Raw genomic sequence first — 17,045 nt, 5'->3', positions numbered from 1 at the left:
CGTGCCGCATTTATTGGAGGATAACTCAATTGTGACAATCCCAGCAATCCCACATTCCGCGTGTCAAAGAGGATGGTAGCCCCCAGGAAGAGCCACACAACCAGAGGCGAGGCAAACCCCTAACATGCATCTCCCCGGCACACTCCAACGGCTGGTTCAATTCAGGTTCCTTGCATGCTCGGGTCATACAGGCGATGCATTCCAAGCTTTATCAAACTGACCAGTTGGTTCTTTCAAAGAGTATGGATCCCTGCAGTCACGAAAACTTCAAAATTAGATTGACCAGTAAATTATAATGCGCAAATTTAATAAAAGCACATCTTGAATGGTTATTAAATGTAATATTCGACCACGTTGAAACGAAGTGGCTCACACCTTCATTGATATCCGATAACCTGAGGCATATCTGTTACGTCAATAGGAACAGAGGGGATTTCCAGATGTTGTCCAACTCGCTTGTGAAATGTAAAGCTATGCAATGTGACATTCAAAACCAGTAGTTGTGCAGACTTTAGCCATCTCAGACTCAACTCCCTAAAATATTTAGTTCGAAGATATTGAATGACCAAAAACAGGATTCATACCCTTTCTGGCATAAATGCAGGCGTTACACTGCTCCTTGTTTGGCGGTCTTTGCTCTAGAACTGGTGAGACAAAGCCATACAATAGACTGCCTCTGGTGTAGGCCAATCAGCTTCAATGACAATGCATACATTCCATTGGTACCTCATTTGGCAGTACAAAAATATGATAATTGTTTTTTTACCCTTTTATCTGGCAACAAAACTGACACCTTTTTTACGAGGAGTCATGTTTGCATAGACAACAATACCTGCAGTCATAATGCAAACAAAAAACACAACTCTGATAATGTATGCACTGTCCTTGAAGTTGATTGGTCCACACCCGAGACAGCTTTCCTTATAGCCTAGTCTCAACTTCAAGGACAGTGCATACATTATCAGAGTTATGTTTTTTGTTTTCATTATGACTGCAGGTATTGTGGTCTATGCAAACATGACTCCTCGTAAAAAAAGTTGTCAGTTTTGTTGCCAGATAAAAGGGTAAAAAAACAATAATAATGCATACATTATCAAAGCAGATTGGGATGCTTTTTTTTTTTACACAAGTTTATGTGTGGCAAATGGAGACTTGATGCCTCGCAATATGTGTCTATTTGGTGTTTGAACAACTTAACGCCTGCTTTTTTTCGAGAAAGGGCGATACCTTTTTATCATTCATATATAGTACTGCGTTTAAATTTATGTAAAATTACACTGCTGTAGATAAGCTAGATGTTGGTATAATTCATAATGATCATGAACCCAATGTTATCTTACGAAGTAATACGCTTCCATGTTCGACATTATCACAGCGTAAACAAAATGAGCGCTGCCTTATAGGGTAAAAAATAAATTAGATGAGGGTCAGCTTTGTGATTAACGTGGGTTGCTTGCACACGGAGCAAAACAAAAATTCACAATTCAGTTGGCAAACAATGTTTCTGCTCCACTCGCAGGCTGGCTGGCTCGCTTGTTACGCAGTTTGTTATTCTGGTGATTTGCCATTCCTCACTAAAAGCGTGGGGGATTTTCATTATTACCTCCCACATAATAACAACAAGGCTGTTGTTTTGTGGGAAGTAGCGACTTCAACATAATTTGCTATTTGCTGGAATGGCCGACCCATGAAAGCACTACCACATTGCATTTCATTCGATGCAGAAATTATATATATTTTTCCAATAAGAGCGACAAAAATGTGTATTAATTATACTTTTATTACTTACCTTCCCATGACTACATCACCCGGAATGTGCCTGATCCCTTCACACTTTGAAGGCTAAGCAGGATTTTGAACCTGGATAGTGCTCGGATGGGTCACCAGCATGCGCATGAAACAGGTGTGGTCGTCATTTTGAGCATTACATGGCAGTGCAGCATCATCAAATTCTTAGTCTGTACGAACCCCCAACGTCACAAACATGCACGGACTAGCATTCTCCCGAGTGAACACTCCCCACTTATATTAAAATAAAATACACTCGTTAAAACGTTGCCAATATTATCAGCCAGGACTTGACTGGAAGACAGCCACGAAAATGAAATAGTATTCCACAATGCACTTCATTGTGCATGCTTTGTGTTTTCTTAATGACATCGCACCCAAGATATACAATCGAGTCAAGAAGATTACAACGAACGGTGCGCGATTTTCTCTCAATTTCACATTTTAGTGGGCAGTGGCACGAAGCAGTGGTGTAGTGGTTAGTGCAGTGTGATACGAATTCAGCAACCCGAGTTAACATCAGTGGCAAGCGATAATTGAAACAGTTCTGGGCCACCTCGCTGCATCTACACGTATTGCGCAGTGAACTTGGTATGGCGAACAACAACCACAACTGACATGGCGTGTGGAGAGGCCTTCACCCAGCAGTGCCTTGCGTAAAAAAGGGGTTAAATGGTTATTGTATTATTAAAATGGCAATGGTGAACTCAGCTCCACCCTAGTTCTGCTCTACGGACCTGAATAATGCATGCTGGATCTTCGGCAGATCGGATGAAAGAAAGAAGAAATGATCGAGCCGAGAAGGATTCTGGGAGCATCACGAATACGACAATCTAATTGACGTACCATAGGGCAACAAAGAGGCCTGCAGCAGACGACTTTGGTTCAAAAGGTACAAAGGTTTGGAAGTGTAAAAAGAAGGGAGGGCCAATGAATGATCATCAGTGGCCTTGCACTGCCATGTAGAAGGGGCAAGAAGTGGAGGCCATCCACGTAAGAGGTGGGTTCATGGCATAAAAAGGAGGACTTAAGAGACAATAACGAAATGTGGTGAGGAGAGATTACTGTTCACCGCCAAAGCGAATGGCAAATGATGGAAGAGAGGAGAGAGATAGGATATCTATTAAATTTCGATTTAAAGCTTTCGTGACTGCAGGGATTCATCTTCTTGGTTCTTTCGGTAAAGTCACGTAGAAGGGAAATAATAAAATAATACAAATAAAACAGAATAAAATAATTATCACGACGCTTCGGCCGCAACGCAAGCAGCCGTCCTCAGGTGGACAGACCTGTTCTTTTATTATGTTTTATTTTTATTATTTTATGATTTCCCTTCTACGTGATGACTTTACCGAAAGAACCAAGAAGAGGATATATATTGGCCAGCAGCCTTGGTTCAAGTGCATCAAGCACCTTCCGAGTAACATGAGCGTCGCTGGGTTTGATGACAATGTTTGAACCCAATGAGGAATTCTCTCAAGTTGAGTTATCAAGTTACTGCTTCAGTGACTGTAAGCATGGAACAACTGTTTAATAAAAAAAAACAACAGCTCTCTCTGTTTTGACTATCACCAAGAGAAACTGTATATCTCAATGATTTGCCAGTCTGGCCCACTTTTGGAAATACACACACAGAGAGCTTCAAATATTCTTGATAGGCGAGAGAGTTGGTGCCCAGTGTTGAACTCACTGGGATTCAAGGATGATGACGATTGTCCTAACAACACACAAAGGTGAACTCACAAAGAGAAAGGAATTACGCCAATCATAATGAATCTATTTGTTTCCCGCATGCACGCATTTTCCCGGTGTGATGGATTTTCTCATCATTTACAGAAAGCGTTGCATTTGAACTCTCAATTAGCCCAGTGTAAAATGTGTACTCCTTATCAACTATCTTCCGGTGGAGATCATTGCTATTCACCGTCTCTCTGAAACTTGGCACACGCTCTCTCGAAGCTCTTCTTCTTCTTGTTCGTCCATCAAAGTTGATGATGACCATTGCACGTTTGTCATTTTGTTGGGTTTTGATGAGTGTGCAGATGGCTGAAGAGGCCAATCCGAGCCCGGAGTTCTCTGTGGCACACTGGACAGGTCGGGGAGGTGCAGCCACACGTCCTTCCTTGGTAGATTTGCGCTGCTGCCTCTTCAAGATGGCACAGGAGCTTCTCCTACTCTCACAGAGGACTGCACCGTCCTGTACTTTTCTTCTCCAGGCAGGTCGGTCCTGTGCTAGGGATTCCCAGCTTTTCAGGTCGAATCCAAAGCTCTTCAAGGAAGCTTTAAGGGTGTCCTTGTAGCGCTTTTTGGGGCCACCTTGTGCTCGCTTGCCATTCTTCAGCTCGCCAAAGAAGACTTGTTTTGGAAGTCTCGCGTAGAAGCTCTACTCTCCCTCTGAAGCCATCCCTCCTGGCTACCGTCGCTATGAGCATATCCATCAATTCTAGATTTGAAGCTTTCGTGACTGCAAGGATTCATATTCTTAGGTTTTTTCGGTAAAGTCACGTAGGTAAAAACATTAAAATTAATAAATGTAAAATAAAATAAAAAAATATAAAAAATAAAAAATTATAAATAATATTTTTTTATTTTATTTTACTTTCATTAATTTTAATGTTTTTACCTACGTGACTTTACCGAAAAAACCTAAGAATATATATCCATCAATCCTCTGGCAGTGGAGGTGACTGCGCTGTCATTTCTACACCCCACTGTAAAGTCTCCGCCATAAATTCCCAAAATCGTCGCCCCCTTTTGAACATATCTCCCATCACCTCCTACCCAGCTCCTCCAACCTCTCACACGCTGTCATCTACCGTCAGCCAAAACGAGGCATAAACTCCGAGTCAGAATTTTCTGTTCTAAACTCGAACTTACGTCTCTCTCAATCCATCACCACGAGTGAGTCCGACATTTGTGTTTACGAGCCATCTAAGTGCATCTTGGAATCCGTGGATCTCTCCAACCCCTTCTCATTCCCCACCAACATCCACCGCCCACACTTTCGTACCTTGCCATCTCAAACACGGCGGTCCATCTCTCACCAGTATTTCACCGGCCACTGTGAATGCCTCCTCTATCCCTCCCCTCCCCCCATAGGCCACCAACCTTCTCGGTACAAAATCTCCTTCCACTCCACGACGCACATCTCTGCTTCGTTACACAGCACAAGTGTCCTCAGTCGGTAGCAAACATAAGCATCGCGGCCCCCTTGGCCTTAAGGCAGAACAATAGGAGTTGTTCACACCTGCGCATGTGTGTGCACGCATCTGTCTCTTTGAAGGTCGTTCGTGGCACGTGACAAAAGCGATACAGGTCAAAACACCATAGCAACAGAAATACATTTTTTCTGCAGGATTCGCATTGCGAACAATTATGGGCCGTCCATAAATGACGTCACGCGATTTTGGACGATTTTTGACCCCCCATCGTCACACGGCGTCACAAAAAGTCAGACCCCCCCCTCAAATATGACGTCACAAAGCTCTGCCCCCCCCCCCAAAAAATAAAACATGCTTCAAATCGCTTTAAACTATTGTCATTGTAGTGCGTATTTAATGTAGCGCTGCACTCTGATGTTGTAGGAGAAAACATTTATTAAAAAGTGTAATTAAGTAGAACCTGTTGTCTATATGTATTTAAAGTTGCGCAATTTGATGTGTCGTCACTTCAGAGTGTAAACGTTGCGGCTTGGCTCACCAACACACCGGTTAGTGCTGTGCTAGTGACGAATTGGCACGTTCTGTTTACGGGACAACCCTTACTAGCTGGCTGTGTTGGGTGGTGGCGGGTTTAAACGACACATTTATATATTTACGCGATTTAACCCCCAAAAAAACCTATATTATGGATGCCATGTTTTCTTTGACATCCCAGCAATCTCTGTGCTCTGTGACATCACGGCTTGCTCCGAGGAGTGTGATATCACAGCATGCTATGTGACACGACATCAAAGCATACTCAGTGACATCGCAGCCTCATATCTCAGGTGCAGTTTTTCTAACTTAGCATCGAAAACTCTCATTATGATGGGTGCAGTGGATTTGGCCATCATTTAAAGTTGCTGCGATAGATGTCTCCATGTTTCCAACATCTCGACCCGAGTCCAACTTTTGTCCGATTTTTATTTCTCTCTGCAGTTCGACAACAGAATGCCTTTCGGAGCACTGGTCAACTCCGAAGGCATTCTGTTCATACCCCAGACATTCTTTGCTCTCCCTACTGCTCCTCCACCTTCCCAGCTGTAGATCTACAGCTGCTACAAACCGTGGGGACCGTGGCTTATATGCGACAGTCATGGGGATTGTTTCTAGATTTGAAGCTTTCGTGACTGCAAGGATTCATATTCTTAGGTTTTTTCGGTAAAGTCACGTAGGTAAAAATTTTAAATTAATAAAAGTAAAATAAAAATAAAATAAAAATCACGACGTTGCGGAGGCAACACAAGCTTCATTCAGGTGGAACCGTCACAGCACGATAGCTGTATCAAGTGAGAGACATTTTTGTTTGACTTTTATTAATTTTAATTTTTTACCTACGTGACTTTACCGAAAAAACCTAAGAATATGGGGATTGTTGTTTATCATTTTTCCCCACACTCGTCATTGTGGGTCGGTGAAACGAGACCCATTTTGTCTCGCCTCACTCTATCCGACTGGTGTGGATGCCCCTACCCAGTATAGCTGCCCGGGGTGCGAAGGACTGTCCAGCTTCGTCAACACATCAGGCAGTGCCCCACAGTAAAAATGGAAACCTGTATTTTCTGTGGTAAATATCAGTGAAATAAAAAAAATTGTGGGTTTCGGAGGGAGAAGGTAGGGGGCACCTCCCCGTTCCCCTGGATCCACTTCAGTTTATACTGCACTATTCATAATTTGTATTCGAATACATGGCTTTTAAGTGACGCAAATTCATAACAATCATTTTTTTTTACATCACGTGATGATTCGTAACAAAAATGAATTTAGAAACATGAAAACAATTATTTGTCGTCTGTCAAATATTTACTTTCACATTAACTCGGGCAGGGTGAGGTTCTTGGAATCCACGTCGCTTAATAACTGTCAAGAACACTGTTGATGTGACACCGCAGCCAGACAAGCAGCTCTTGTGCAGTACTGTAATAAAAATAAAACACATCACCTGACAGTTTTCAAAATGAACTTTGCCGGTGGCGAGTTTTTCGGTGGGTAATATATAATATAGGAAGTACATGCCGTCATAAAAAAAACATGTCATAAAAAGTTAAAGTCTTGCCCCTCTGTCTGGAGATGTTAACGAAATGCGTGGAGGTATGGCTAATGCATCCAAGGCATTGTCGGGTTACGTTTATGGCTTGTGAAATTACGTGAACGCATTTGCAGATCTGCATGTAAAGTGTTGCCGATTGAGTAGTTGCTGAACTGGGACGGTGACCTGGAACAGTTCAACAAATGGGGACAGTTCAGCAACTTTGGGTGCCGCGGTGGCCAGGAGATGTTAACGCCCTCGCCTGGTATACAGGAGGGCGTGGGTTCGATCCCGACCTGACGCCTTTATATTCGGAGTTTGCATATTCTCCCCGTGGTTGCGTGGATTTTTCTCCAGGTCCTCTGGGTTTTACATCCACATTTATATACATATACATGGGCTGTCATTCGTGGCCAGGTCGCTTCTGGAAAATAGCTATATAGCTCAGTGGGCCTTACCTGGTAAAATAAAATATTCATTGTTTAGTATTAATTTTTTAAACCTGTGCGGTGCCATTAGGGTGGTGCATTGGCACACTTCTTAGGCCACTTCAGAGTTTAATCAGCAGTAATTGTAGTGGTCAACATCAGTGGCGAGTGATATATCCTGGGCCTACCCTCCACTCCCAATCTGTACTGACCAATGAATCAGAATCTTTACTTAGACTGGAGGAATCCGATGAGCTAAACGCTCTTTTTCACAGATGTCCAGTAGTAGCGGGCCAGCAAAGTTACAATAACAAGATGTGTTGTGGCAAAAGCATGGTGACCCCATGAACAACATGTTATGGGGAGGCCTTCATCCAGCAGAAGAATGACACAGGGCTGCAAATGATGATGGTATAGTCTCCCTCCTCTTTTGGATCCATGAAACTCTCTGTCACACGGCTGGCTACGTACGGTGCGAAAAAAGTGCATCATTCATACAAATTGCTCACAAAGATCATAAGGAATGGAAAAATGCACAATTTAGAGGGCAACCAACCACGTGGGAAAGCTGGTTTTTCGAAACGTTTATTTTTAATGCCATTGACCGCATACAAGTCACTCGCTCCAGAAGAAAGAAAAACACATCAAACACTGTTATGGTTAGCCTTATTAGACTACCAAAACGCATTTGACTTTGGGGAAAACGTACATGGCTCGAACAATAATTTCCCAGCTATAGTAACAAACATTTCCTGTTTAAAGAGGCAGAGCTATGGTGAGGGTAATGATGTGGTCACCCTATGCTAGGCCATTTGACGTTGAGTTCATGTCGCAGAGCATGACACAAAGCGTGTGAAACCCCTCCTCCACCCACAGACTTTTAGCTCAAATACCAAACTACTGAGGTATTGGACTTGAACAAAAACGCACCCATTTAAAGCGACAGGTTGTTACATTGTTGTACAGATCATGACACCCGCACACGCCTCTCAATACTGTAGACGTTTGGAATGTAAGCACAACAATCCATTCTCAATGCTTTTTGGTCATAAGTATTGACGACATTCAACTGCTTACATTTTGACAGCTATAGATACTGCACATCTGTGATTTTAAACGATTGAAAACGAATTAAACTAATTGCCATGACATTTCATCTTTTAAGCAATCTAAGAGTATCGTGAGAGTAATGATGATAATGGAATAATGCGGTGGAAGGGTGGCAAGGCAGTGGCTCGTGCACTGGCCTGCCACGTGACCCCAGCGCCCAGAGTTTCAGTCCCCAACCATCGCTGACATCAGTGGGCGAGTGAATGTCTACAACAGCGTGCTTCAGCCGCACCGAACCTCACAAAAATAATATTCAGGGCCTACCTTGGCTCCTCCCACCCTCAACCAGTATATATACCAGGACTGTTTTCATGGAATTTCACCTCACTTGATACAGCTATCGTGCTGTGACGGTTCCACCTGAAGACGGAAGCTTGTGTTGCCTTCGAAACGTCGTGATTTTTATTTTATTTATTATTTTACTTTTATTAATTTAATTTTTTTACCTACGTGACTTTACCGAAAAAAACCTAAGAATATGAATCCTTGCAGTCACGAAAGCTTCAAATCTAGAATGTCTACATCGTCGCTGCCCCCCGCCTACCTTTCACCAATCCGCAAATGACTAACGTGGTGAAGAACAGTCGAACTACAACCCCAAATGAATGACAAACGAAGAAAGAAGACCTTCGTCCATCAGTTGATTGGCAAGGATAATAATAAAAAAATGTATTTTTAAAACAAAACTTTTTTTATTTGACCAGGTAAGGCCCACTGAGCGATATAGCTCTTTTTTCATGAGCAACCGGGCCAACGAAGTGGCTTATAGTGTGGAAATTGATAGCAGCCAAATACTCTAAACGCATGTTTATAAATATGGAGGGAAAACCACGCAACCATGCGGAGAACATGCAAACTAACTCTCCGAACGGTTAAAGTTATTTTTTACTTCTTTCAATTTCGATAGATTCTATTATTAGTCTTGGCCAGTAGAAGCTAGTTGTAATTATTGGCGAAACTTCGTACTCAGATTGTAAATGTTGTTGGCTTGGCTATCCAACATACCGGTGTGCTGTACTAGTGACGAATACAAGGCGAGGTAGTTAACATCTTGCCACGTGGCGCAGATAGTTCAACTGTGGGATGGATAATCGTGGTGTAATGATTAGCACAATGGGCAGAGGTCGCCGGTTTGATCTGCCAGCGCAACAGTTGAAACAATGGAGGGAGTTTCTCAAATTTCTCTACCTCCGTCCACCCAGAAGCATATGTTGCACACTCTAAATGAAGGACGTGGGCAGGTGCTCCAAATCGAGGGCAAGCACATTTATTTATTGTGGTTAATATTAATCTTGTGAAGAACAGCACCGTCACTCTGTGAAATGCAACAGCACGTGTTACACGCAGCAATTCTTCCGAGTCGCCATTAACCACGTGGCTGGTTTACACGTGCGGTTATTCATTAACCCTGCCAGCCACCTACAGGCCCAACTCAGTCATCACATGCTGCTGTACACACGTGCATTGATGCACTGCACAGCACATCAGGACTTTCACAGAACCACACTTTACTCCCTTGCTGCACAAGGACATAATTTAAAGAGTGATCCATTCCTAATGTGCCACACATAAATGGGTACGTACACCACAGTTATTCGCCAGACCACATGAGGTTGGGAGTAAAGTGTGGGTACTCCAAACTTTTGAACTTGATGGCTAGAGCCTCCTCGAGTGGATGCCCTTTCACCAGCAGCGGGGTGAGTAAGCAACTTGAAGGGCTCGAGATTTATATTTTCTGTTTCACGAAGTCTCGAGGTCAATTTTTATGATGGTCCTGCCTCAGGATATTTCAACAATTCCTTTTTTGAGAATGTTGTGTGTGGTAGGGAACAGGAATGCCGAGAGCACGCCCACACATATGAGTCAGTGACACTAAAAATAAGCCATTTGCAAATGTAAAAAAAATAAATGCCGAATCCATGAGTTGGCAACCTAAGTAACAAAATTAGCCATTTTTTTTATTCGAAAAAAAACCTGAATATTTAAAGAGCCGCAAAGCATGCGAATAAGAGACGGTGGTTACATAATAAAGAACGTCACGAAGCAGTCCTTAAAGAGTTGCCTACGGCTCCATAGCCTCAGGTTACCGACCTCTGACCTGTTATCTTTATAGCCATTTACAGAAACTTTCTTGCTCTGTTAGACCGGCGTTTCACACCAAACCCGTCTGTGAGCGACCCATTTACCCTGCCTCAAAGTCAATGCATTACACTCATACACTGCACTTCGTTTTGTAGACATGAGAGAACTCTCTCCACTCTGCAATCTGATGGTTTGTCACGATTAGGGAATCACAATTTGATCCACGAATCTAGTTTTTTTTACAATGTATGTATGTTGAACTTCTTTTGCACCATACGTAGCCAACCGTGCTAATTGGAGGTGCACGGGAAGGACAACAAACCAAACGCAAAAAGCAATTCGAAGGAAAGGAGTTTTCAATCGAGATTTGAAAGCTCGTAGCCCCAGTGGCTTCCTAATGTCGGAAGGAAGAGCATTCCAGACGGCCACAGGAGCGCATCTGAAAGCACACGATACAGTGACCGTCTTTAAATTAGCACGCCTAGTGGATGCATTCGTTAATTAGGGAATAAAGTACAGGGTGCTTCAAAAACATGTTAACACTTACATGGCACTATCGTTTTAAATGGAAAAACAACGGGTAGTACACTGTAACATGATAACAAATGTATGTGAATAGCTTCAAAAAAGTCAGTCTCCACTTGTTCGCCATCATTGTCAACACGTGCCTGGAATCTTCTCCAGGTGGTCTCCAGAGCCCGGAGGCACATTTCCTGTGGTGTTGTTGCAAATTCTCAGAAGTGTTAATTTTTCAATCTTAATTTTGGAGCTTTCGTGACTGCAGGAATTATTCTTTGGTTCTTTCGGTATTTTATACGTGACTTTACCGAAAGAACCAAAGAAGTGTTAATTTTTGTTAAGCACCCTGTATATTGACTTTAAAATATATATCTTATATGTATAATTTAACATGCATCGTGAGTCTAAGAACGGATTTTAATAAATGTGTCATGTATGTATGTTGAACTTCTTTCGCACCGTATGTAGCCAACCGTGCTCGTCCTTTCCATTGTTTATCTACCATTTACAGTAATGTGTATATAATGTTGTCAATGTAATATCAAGACATGTCATTCATAAGCCAGAGGTAGAGAACCTTGAGTGACTTTACACTCGAATAAAATATCACACAATAAAAATACCGTATGTTTGGCTCCATTTACTGATCTTATCTGTGTGTTGAATTTGCACTTTCACACATATCTGGGTCATATCCAGTAACGATGTTTTAAAGTACCTTGGTACTTCGTAATAATGTCCTGTGTAAAAATCCAGATGAATCCCTACTTCAAGAACAATTCGTTTATATATAAACCCTGGATAAAGTGATATTCGTAATTGTTCAACGCCTGCAATCAAATGTGGCCTTAACAAGCTTAGTCTAACCTCTCAGAATCAGAATCTTTATTTAGACTGAAAGAATCTGATGAGCTATGCAGCTCTTTTTCACAGATGTCCAGGATATGCACGTAGAGGAAGCTGTTTGAATTGCATTAATTGAAGGTTAATGGATGGAAAATATTAACAACCCTCTGTGAATCCAGTGCTTTGTTCACGAAGGCCTTTCCACATCGTGTAGGCTGATGAGGGTTGTTGACTGACATATGCCACACTTCCACCACGCATGGCCAGTGCAGGCTGGTGAAAGGGGAGAGGCCAAGAAGCAGTTGAGATATCACTCAGCACTGTGATGCCAGCTATGGCCAGGATTCGAACCCAGGTTCTCACAGTTGTGCCACCACTCACACCCGTCCAACCTTTATCTGGGTGTACACCGAATGACACTATAGAGTAGAATATAAAAAAAACATAAACGTAAAACACATTTATTTTGTTGTATTTATTTTATTTTATTTCTACCTACGTGACTTTACCGAAAGAACCAAAGAGTATGGATTCCTTCAGTCACGAAAGCTTCAAATCAAGATTGTAAAACATTTGGTGTGCAGAAAAATACGTCTCTAAATAGGGTATATGTTATCAAGGTAAACTTAAGCCCAATAGGTATTAACATACACAATAGTGTGGAAATCTGTCAGCGAGCAAAACTGTAAACCTATCTCGATTTAAAGCTTTCGTGACTGCAGGGATTCATCTTCTTGGTTCTTTCGGTAAAGTCACGTAGAAGGGATAAAATAATAATAATAAATATAAAACATAATAAAATAATTGTATTTTATTATGTTTTATTTTTATGATTTTATTACTTCCCTTCTACGTGACTTTACCGAAAGAACCAAGAAGATGTAAACCTATCATTTGTGGCATATACTGTACACACCCGGCTCTAGAAAGGTAAATATATCAGTTCGGTGCGCTTGCGTTTTATACAGTTTAATTATTTTGCTTTCAGATGCAATGGAATTACCTATTTTTTTCTTCAGAATTTTTGAAAACGTTCAAACTAAGCAATGTCATTGTCCTTGACAAACAATCCAGTCAACTCCCATTGTGCAAGGCCAGCTGCGCAGGACAAACGGCATGCGTCTGAATTATTGCAAGAAATAATGTAGCAACTGGAATTGTGACGCATGCAAACATCTTTGAGATTTTTTTTTTATTTTGGTTACCTGGCATTGTTAAAACGCCAACGTGGAAAACACCATTCACCTACAATTGTGAATGTTTTTGTTTTAGTTATTGCATTTGCCTTTCAAATTAATGTGAATGACAATTCATTGGAGTTCACCATTACAGAAAAAGCAATGTGTAATCAGTGTCGGATTAAGCTAGTGCGGGGCCTGTAGCATATGTTATAAAGGGGCCCTAAATTAAAAAAAACATAAATATAAAAAAATACTTGCATAATAAAGTAATTGTATTTTTTCATTTGCTATACAGACAGCTAATACGACACATCGCTAACCCTAAACACCCAGTCGTTCATAAAAATTGAAGGCAGTATAGTACTACAGTAAAATAGCAAGTGCAGTATCACTGAACCGGAATTGATAGCTTGAAAGCATTTAGCGCGGGGCCCTTGAAAGTGCGGGGCCCGTAGCATATGTAGCTACTTTTGCTACTAGGATAATCCGGCACTGCGTGTAATGTGTACAGCCCCTTTGTCAATCAACTGGTGGACGAATGCTTCCCACAATACCTTTATAGGTCATGGGGATGGTTTGACCATACTCCACCCACGTTGGGTCAGGCACAACAAGTGAGTTGTATAGAAATGGTGCTTGAGAGACATGGCAGTACAGTGTACTGACATTTTAGTCGTACGATCTTCCCTCTCACAGTATTAACGAGGACAATTCGGCCGCAGCAAATGCCACAGACACACCCATCATATGGCCACCATGCTATGTACGTGAAAAAGACACGCCGATAAAAGTAGTTTGGAGATTTTTAGATTCACAACACGAAAGCACCTCCAAGTTTTTTTTCTACTCATTTCTTTCAAACTGCGAAATTATGTTTGGTTTGTTGTCCTTCCCCCGCACCTCCGATCAGCGTTGTCGGCTACGTACGGTGCGAAATAAATTAAACATACATACTACATGCGTTTTAATTGGTTAAGTATTTTTAGTAGTTATGATAGTTAACCGCCCTCTGAGCACCACTCCAGAATCCAGGCGATGTTGCTCTGAGAGCCCTTGCAATACAGTACTTAGTTTCAAGTTCAAGTTTCAGGTTCATGCATTAGGTATAGCCCTGTGAGCCATTCAGCTCTTGAATCGGGTGCAACCGCAACAAACAAAAAAACAAAAACATGAACAAGAAAACATCTTAAAGTGACTATGTGACTAAGTGCAAACAGAAAATCCAAGAAAAGACAGCAAAATATTGCAGAAAAAGCACCGTACACCAACGCTGTGTGCAAAAATCCCAGTGAGATGCAAGTCAAACAACAACAATCACAAGACAACTTAGATTAAGGCCATCAGTCTAACTTTGTACTACAACAAACAAACATGGCCAAACCAAAAAACTTTTCGAAAAACTTTTCGAAAATCATACAGCCAATACAGGACATATGCAAACAAAACATACATCAAGGGCATTTACGTTGTCACGCAAATTACTTTCGGAAATTCTGTAGCAAGTTTGTAATGTTTTTTTTTGCTTCATGAAAAAGACAGATATGGCACTTAGACAGCTACTCGCGACAAATTGGGAAAATGTCCAAATAAGCAAAACGCAGGGGGCCCCAGCAACGAGCCACAGATGGAAATGACCAAAAAAAAATCAAGAGGTGGGGAAGAGAATACGAGTGAGCATTCGCAAGGCCATGATAAACAAACAGCGTAACAGCTGAAAGTCCTGCGTTCCTATCTCCCGCACTCAGAAACCACCGAGACAACACTGTGAGTGGTCGCCACCTAGTGGCGACTTGGAGAATGACAAAGAAAAGTTACATTTATTTAGGGAAGCATTTCCCCCGGTGCAATGGTTGTTGGTTAGCACCACTGGGCTTTCAATCCAGAAGTCACCGGTTTGGTCTCTTGGCGCAGTAGTTGAATCACTGGGCAAGTTCATTCAAATGCCCCCACCTCTGTCCAACCTGCAAATATGCAGTAAATGGTCTATGTGTGTCTCTCTAGATCTCCACGTGTCTCTCAAGAATCGTGTGAAGTGCACCACTAATTATTCCACAAAGTCTGGTCTTATCGAAAGTAGTGAAGATGATTTGCTGTGGTTGTTTCAAATTTTCAAGTTTCATGTATTAGGTATAGCCCTGTGAGCCATGCGGCTCTTGAGTCGGCTGCAACCGCAACAAACAAAATATGAACAGAGAACATCTTAAAGCGACGACGAGCTACAGAAACATCCTGGATAAACCAGCAAATCTTCCAGTAAAAAACACCGTATTACAACGCTGTATCGTCCGACTTACGGGGCAATGGGCTACCCCATTTTTAAATCCTTTATATTAAGTTCGCTTGCTTGCTTAGGACCGTGCAAATCTTTCGGTCGTTTTTTAACCCACTTCCCGTGATCCAATCGAGCTCACATTTTGCACACAATACATTTTCGTGAATTATTTTTTTTTCAAAATTTTACACTGTTTAGGGGAAAAAAATGTAATTACCAATTGTTTAATGCTGCCAGACAATCATCTGATCCATAGGTGGCAGCCATCTCAAGCCAGAGGACGAGAGGACTCTAGCCGCCCGGATGCCACGCATATAAAGGATTTATAGTGAAAAACTTTGTTTTTACGGGTTAATTTTTTTTCCCTTAGTTATTCCTGCCCAATCGTGGACTCTGACTTCGGTGATTTCGTCTCGCTCCTGCTATCTCTTCCACTGTCTTCGTCGACTTCTTTCGCCTTATTTTAGGGCACCAAACTGTTGTTAATGTTGTCTCTTATATCTCCTCAGTCCTTACGATGTGTTCTTAAACAACAAAATCGGTGACCTCTGTAATTGTATGTTTCTTCATTCCTTAACCTATCACCTTGACTTACTCTTAAAATATATATTTTTCCGTAGATCTTTGGAAATCTGCCATATTGTACTTGTTTCTTAGTTAAGGATCATGTTTGTGAATGTAAACTGGCAAAAATATACATTCCAAATAAAACAAATGAAGGCATCTTGGAAAAATCTGCTTTCATGAAGGAAGAGCAATAGTATTTCCAAGCACTTACAATTATTTTGAAGGTGATCTACAGTTTCCGAATATAATTGAATCGTGTGGTATGGTATGTTTTAGCGTTTGTGTTGTTAAACAAATTGGTAGATTTGGACCATGTCGAGAAGTCTGATCAATCCCAATGTTAATTGGAGGCCTGGCTGTAGTCGAGATCCTTGGCTACATTCACAATGAATCGTGCTACGTTTGTACTCACGACATGGTAACAAATCCGATAATGCAAATAACAGCTGATTCAGACATTTGTTACAGTGATAGTGAAAAACAATGGTTTTCGAGCAGAAACAATTGCTTGCAGTATTTTCAATGCTTTAAAAGTGCATACACAGAACACATCTTTTGCTCAAATTATATATTACAAAAATGTTACGTTGTTTTTATTCAGTGCTACGCCTTGTGTGGTGGAGTGGTGGTGTAATGGTTAGTGCGCTGCTCTTTGAGCTTGGCGATGTGAGTTCGATTCCGAGCTATGGTTAACAATCGAGGCCAGTGATATCTGAACTGCTCATGTGCCCCCCTTCACCAATCCGCACTGACCAGTGTGGTGAAGTATGGTCAAACAACCTCCATAACACGGTGTGGGTAGGCCTTCATCCAGCAGTGGATTAACAAAGGGCTGTACAATGTGAATAATTACAACACTTTTAAGCCATTTCATATGAATGTCAAGCTTTTAAAAAATGCCACGCATTCCATTGCCAGACGCTCCCAATGACTTCCTGAGATGTAATGAGCCAGTGGTCACAATCGCGCCTTAGTCTGTCTATAAATAACCTTTTGTGAGTATTATTACCCTCATTTGTCGTC

The sequence above is a fragment of the Lampetra fluviatilis genome, chromosome 20, assembly GCF_964198595.1.
Source record: "Lampetra fluviatilis chromosome 20, kcLamFluv1.1, whole genome shotgun sequence".
Lineage (NCBI taxonomy): Eukaryota > Metazoa > Chordata > Hyperoartia > Petromyzontiformes > Petromyzontidae > Lampetra > Lampetra fluviatilis.
Note: the sequence above shows the minus strand (reverse complement) of the source record.